This window comes from Tenrec ecaudatus, chromosome 9 (assembly GCF_050624435.1).
Source record: "Tenrec ecaudatus isolate mTenEca1 chromosome 9, mTenEca1.hap1, whole genome shotgun sequence".
NCBI lineage: Eukaryota > Metazoa > Chordata > Mammalia > Afrosoricida > Tenrecidae > Tenrec > Tenrec ecaudatus.
The window spans coordinates 75,229,727-75,235,342 of NC_134538.1; positions in this window are offsets into that span (position 1 = coordinate 75,229,727).

Genomic DNA, 5,616 nt, shown 5'->3' on the forward strand with positions numbered 1-5,616 from the left:
GGGGCTGGCCCCAATCCCAACTACGTGGACAACTGCCCCTCCCTGCAGAAGTATTTACTTCGCCAGACAGCACTGAAGCTATAGCTCAGAGAGAGGGACATGTCTGATCAGAGCACACAGGAGCAAATAAAGGGGGAGGAAGACAGAGTGGAGCACATCCTGACTCACCAAGCCTTGAGGACGATATCCTCGTTCAGAGCAGCCAATCACAGAGAAGACCATATGGCCGGCCCCACTACGAGACATGACATCCCCCCGCCTCCCCCCCCCACACACGGAGGCAAAGCGCTGAGGGCATGCAGCGAGGTAGGGGGGGGGAAGTGGAGCAGGGAAGTCCCCAGGGAATACCAAAAATAGACTTTAGGGCCAGTGCTTGGCTCTCCATCAGACTCGACTGCAAAGTGCTCCTAGGGGATCAAAAGACAGACCTTGAACTATGTATAGGCTTTTCTTTTTGTATGTCATTATTTTGTTGTTGTTGTTTTGTTTTTGTACATATTATTGTCTCTGCAGGTCTATCTAGATAAGATAGGTGGGATAAACAAGCTGGAGGAGAAAACAACAGGACCAATGGTTCCGGGGTGACATGGGAGAGTGTGCAGTGGGGGAAAGGAAGTGGGTGTTAACAAACCCAGGGACAAGGGAAAAACAAGTGATCTAAAATTGGTGGCGAGGTGCGGGCATGAGGCCTGGTAGGGCTTAATCAAGGGCAATGTAACAGAGAGGAATTACTGAAACCCAAATGAAGGTTGAATATAGTGGAACAAGTGGAAAGTAAAAGGAAACAGAGGAAAAAACTAGGAGGCAAGGACATTTATAGTGGTCTAAATACAGGCATGTATATATGTAAATATTTTAAATGTGATGATGGGGAAATAGATATATGTGTATATATTTATAGGTTTACTATTAAGGTAGCAGATGGATATTGGGCTTCCACTCAAGTACTCCCTCAACACAAGAATACTTTGTTCTATTACACTGGCATTCCTTGGTGCTCACCTTTCCTATATGATTGCTGAAGACAAAGTGGGTACACAAGCAAATATGGTGAAGAAAGCTGATGGTGCCTGGCTATCAAAAGAGATAGCATCTGGGGTCTTAAAGGTTTGAAGGTAAACAAGTGGCCATCTAGCTCAGAAGTAACAAAGCCCACATGGAAGAAACACACTAGCCTGTGTGATCATGAGGTGTCGATGGGATCAGGTATCAGGAATCAAAGAACAAAAAATCATATCATTGTGAATGAGGAGGGTAGTGTGGAGTGGAGACCCAAAGGCCATTTGTAGGCCACTGGACATCGCCTTTTAGAAGGGTCACCAGGAGGAGATGAGCCAGTCAGGGTGCAGTGTAGCAACAATGAAACATACAACTTTCCTCTAGTTCTTAAATGCTTCCCCCCCACTATCATGATCTCAATTATGCCTTAAAAATCTGGCTAGACCAGCATATGTATACTGGTACTGATAGGAACTGGAAACACAGGGAATCCAGGTGGATGATCCCTTCAGGACCTGTGGTGAGAGTGGTGATACCGGGAGAGTGGATGGAAGGTGGGGTAGAAAGGGGGACCCAATTACAAGGATCTACATACATCTCCCTCCCTGGGGGATGGACAGGACAGGAGAGGGCGAGGGGAGATGTTGAACAATGTATGATGTGACAAAATAATAATAATTTATAAATTATCAAGAGTTCATGAGGGGTGAGAGGTGGGGAGGGAGGGGGAAAATGAGAAGATACCAAGGACTCAAGTAGAAAGCAAATGTTTTGAGAATGATGATGGCCACAAATGTACAAATGTGCTTGACACAACAGATGTATGTATGGATTGTGATAAGAGTTGGACGAGCCCCCAATAAAAATATTTTTTTTCATTGTGTGTCATGATTCACATGGCAGCCAACTGAAAATGAGGGAAAAGAAAAAAAAAGAGGGTCATGGGGGAACAGTTCATGGACATACCCACAGGGAGGGTATTGTTTATGTCTCCATAGGAAAGGGAGAGAGAGACCAGACCTTATCCTGGTGCACCAAGCCTTGAGGGCAACAGACTGGCATGGAGCAGCGAACTAACAGAGAGGACTGCTGGGCTGGCCCCAATCCCAGCTACATTGACTCAGAAGAATGCACTGCGGAGGACAGCACTGACTAGTTAGCCCCAGGGGGGAGTGGCGGGTCTGCCCAGACCACAGAGAAGCAAACTAAGAGGAAAGAGAGCGAGAGGACCACATCCTGGCCCACCAAGCCTAGAGGATGCCATTCCTGCTTGGAGCAGCCAAGCCACAGAAAGGACTGTAGGACCAGCCACACCATGAGACACGTGATGAGGCATCCCCTCACTGACCCACAATGCTGCAGGGGACAGCACTGGAGACACAATGTGGGAATTATGCCCATGGCAACGAAACACAAAGGGAGTGGAATAGAGCAGCAAGGGGAGCAAAGAAACGAAGACCCCGAGGAATCCCCAAAATAGACTTCTGACTCGGTGAGGCATTAGACTGATCAGAAAACATTCATAAGGGTCAGCAGACAGACCTGGAACTATTTATAAGGCACCCTCACCCCTTCCATGTTTATCTATGTAACATAGACAGGATTGTTTGTAATTCCAAAGAGAAAACAATGGGACCTATGGTTCGGAGGCTGGGTGAGGGTGGGGGGGTTTGATCATGGGAGAAAAGGAGGTGGGGAAAAGGGAGGTGGGAGCCAACAAACCCAGGGACAAGGGAACAACAAGGGATCTGAAATTGAAGTTGAAGAGGGCGTAGAAAGCCTGGTGAGGTTTGATCAAGTGCAATGTAGCCAAAAGAAATTCCTGAGAGCCAAATGAAGGTGAAATATGATTGTGGGACAGGAGAAAAGTGAAAGGAAATAGAGGAAAGAACTGGGCAAAGGACATTTATAGAGGTATAAATATAGTCACTGTATATATGTAAATACATTAATATGTATCAATAGGGATATAGGTCTGTGTACATATATTTATATGTTAATTATTAAGGTAGCCGGAGAACACTGGGCCTCTATTCAAGTCCTCCCACAATCTAAGAACACTTTGTTCTAATAACCTGGCATTCTGTGATGTTCACCTTCCTGACACAATCGCTGAAGACAAAACAGGTAAATAAGCAAATGTAGTGAAGAAAGCAGATGATGCCCAGATATAGCATCTGAGGTCTTAAAGGCTTGAAGTTAAATAAGTGGCCATCTAGCAGGGAAACAAGAAAGCCCACATGGAAGAAGCACACTAGCATGTGTGATCATGAAGTGTCAATGGGATCAGGGATCAGGTATCAGGCATCAGAAGACCCAAGACAAATAATCATATTGATACAAACAAGAGGGGATGGAGTGGAGACCCAAGGTCCATCTGTAGACAACTGGACCTCCCCTCACAGAAGGGTCACAAGGAAGGGACGAGTCAGCCAAGGTACAGAATAGCACCGAGGAAACACACAACATTCCTTTTGTACTTCAGTGCTTTCCACCCCTACCCCCACTATCATGACCCCAGTTCCACCTTACAAATCCACCAGACTGGAGCATGTACACTGATACAGATAAGAGCTCTCAACACATGGAATCCAGGACAGATAAATCCCTCAGGAACAGTAATGGGAGTAGTGGTACCATGAAGGTAGGGGGAACGTGGGGGAAGAAGGGGGATAAAAGGGGAATTTATTGCAGTGATTGACGTCTAACTCCCCCCAGGGGGATAAGCAACAGAAACATGGGTGAAGGGAGACAGTGGATGGTGTAAGATATCAAAATAATAATAATTTATAATATATCAAAGGTTCATGAGGGTAGGAGCGTGGGGGAGGGAAGGAGAAAATAAGAAGCTGATACCAAGGGCTCAAGCAGAAAGAAAATGTTTTGAAAATGATGATGATGGCAACATGTACAAATGTGCCTGATCCGCTTGATGTATAGATTGGTATAAGAAGTATAAGAGCCCCCAATAAAATGACTGAAAATGTGGGTCACCTTCACATCCTATAGGTTTAGACTAAGATTAAATCATACATTCATATTGATACGTTGCTTAAATGTTCATTTAATAATTATTTTAATCAGAATGCTATAAACAAGCTATAGTACTGGGCAAAAAAGGAGGAAAAAATAAGCAAGGAACTTTCCAGGATTGCTTTTCCATCTCTAAGTATACATATCAGTGTATTTATCAGTTCAGAATAACACTTTACATTAATTTTTAAGTGAATTGTGTTAATACAGAATTGAATTATTTTCAAAATATTGTACAAGGGGAGCTTCGAAAAGTCAATGGAAAAATGGAATGAAAAGAAAATGGAATTTTCCCACTAACTTTTGAAGTCCCTCATACGCAAGGGCAAATAAGTATCGGTTGGAAAAATAACTTACCCTTGGTTTAAAAAAAATGTTGGCAGGAAATTACCAAGATGGGAAATATCAATTTGAGATAATTGAATACATTCAGATCATTATTTTAAAATGGATATTTTAATTTTATTTTTATACTGGCACTTATGTCCAAGGGAAATATCAGAAATGCCTTTCTGAACACTTACTATATCCAAAAGCCCCCACTAGGAACATACATTGTATACTGAATTACAAGTTCCATCTCATTTGCTCTGTAAATTACTTTGAAAAAAATCCTTGAAATGTGTTATAACATTTTTAAGTGGATTAAAAATGAACTCTCTGTATGAAATTGAGTTGCTGTTTCTTTTTGTAGCTTTGGTCTGGAAAGGACTCAGTCAAATAAAACCACTTCCTTCCCGCCACCTTCAGTAGTTTCCGCAATCTTCAATAGCTCAAGACTTCCTGTAGACTCTGTGGTTCCTTTGAGAGATTCCAGAGAGACTTCTTTTCTTAACTGATGCCACTGAAAACAGCTAACATTCATTCTATTCTGGTAGTCGCACATGAAGTGCAAACTGGGCTATTTAAAAAGCCATATTTTTAAACTTTATCAAGTAACAGAAACAGAGTAATGCCTCTGATCCGTGGCGCCATTCTCTCCTGGGGGAATGGTGAAATAAAAGAGGACTAGGGATAGAAAAGGGACCTCTGTCTGATAGGGCTGTTGGGTAAGCAGCAAACTATTAACCTCAAGGTCGGCAGCTCATGACAATAAGATGTAGAGGACCCTAACGTGGGAATTTGACTATTTTGCTATAAAAGTCACTTGTATAAAGGTTAATGTGTTAGTCTGGGTTAACTAGAGAAACAAAATTCATAGGCACTCGTGTGTGTAAGAAAGAGCAAGAGTAATTGTACATTAAGAACACATCCCAGCCTAGTCCAGACCAAGCCCCAAAGTCCAGAATTAGCTCATATGCTCAATACTAGTTCATAAATTCCTCTTTAGACTCATGCAGCCATGCAATAACGCCAAATGCAGGAAGATCTCAGGTCACTGGGTGGAAAGTCTGGTGGATCCCGTGGTGGTAGAAGCATCTCAGCACTGGCAGGGGTCTCCATGTGGCTCCTCCAGCTCCCAGGGCTCTAGTAACTCCATATGTCTTCTCGGAAAGAACGTCTTGAAGGGAGTGAACGTGTCCAGCCCCCAGTGAGCTATTTATCTCAGCACCTTCAAATGAGGTCATCAAGCTGTGACCTGAT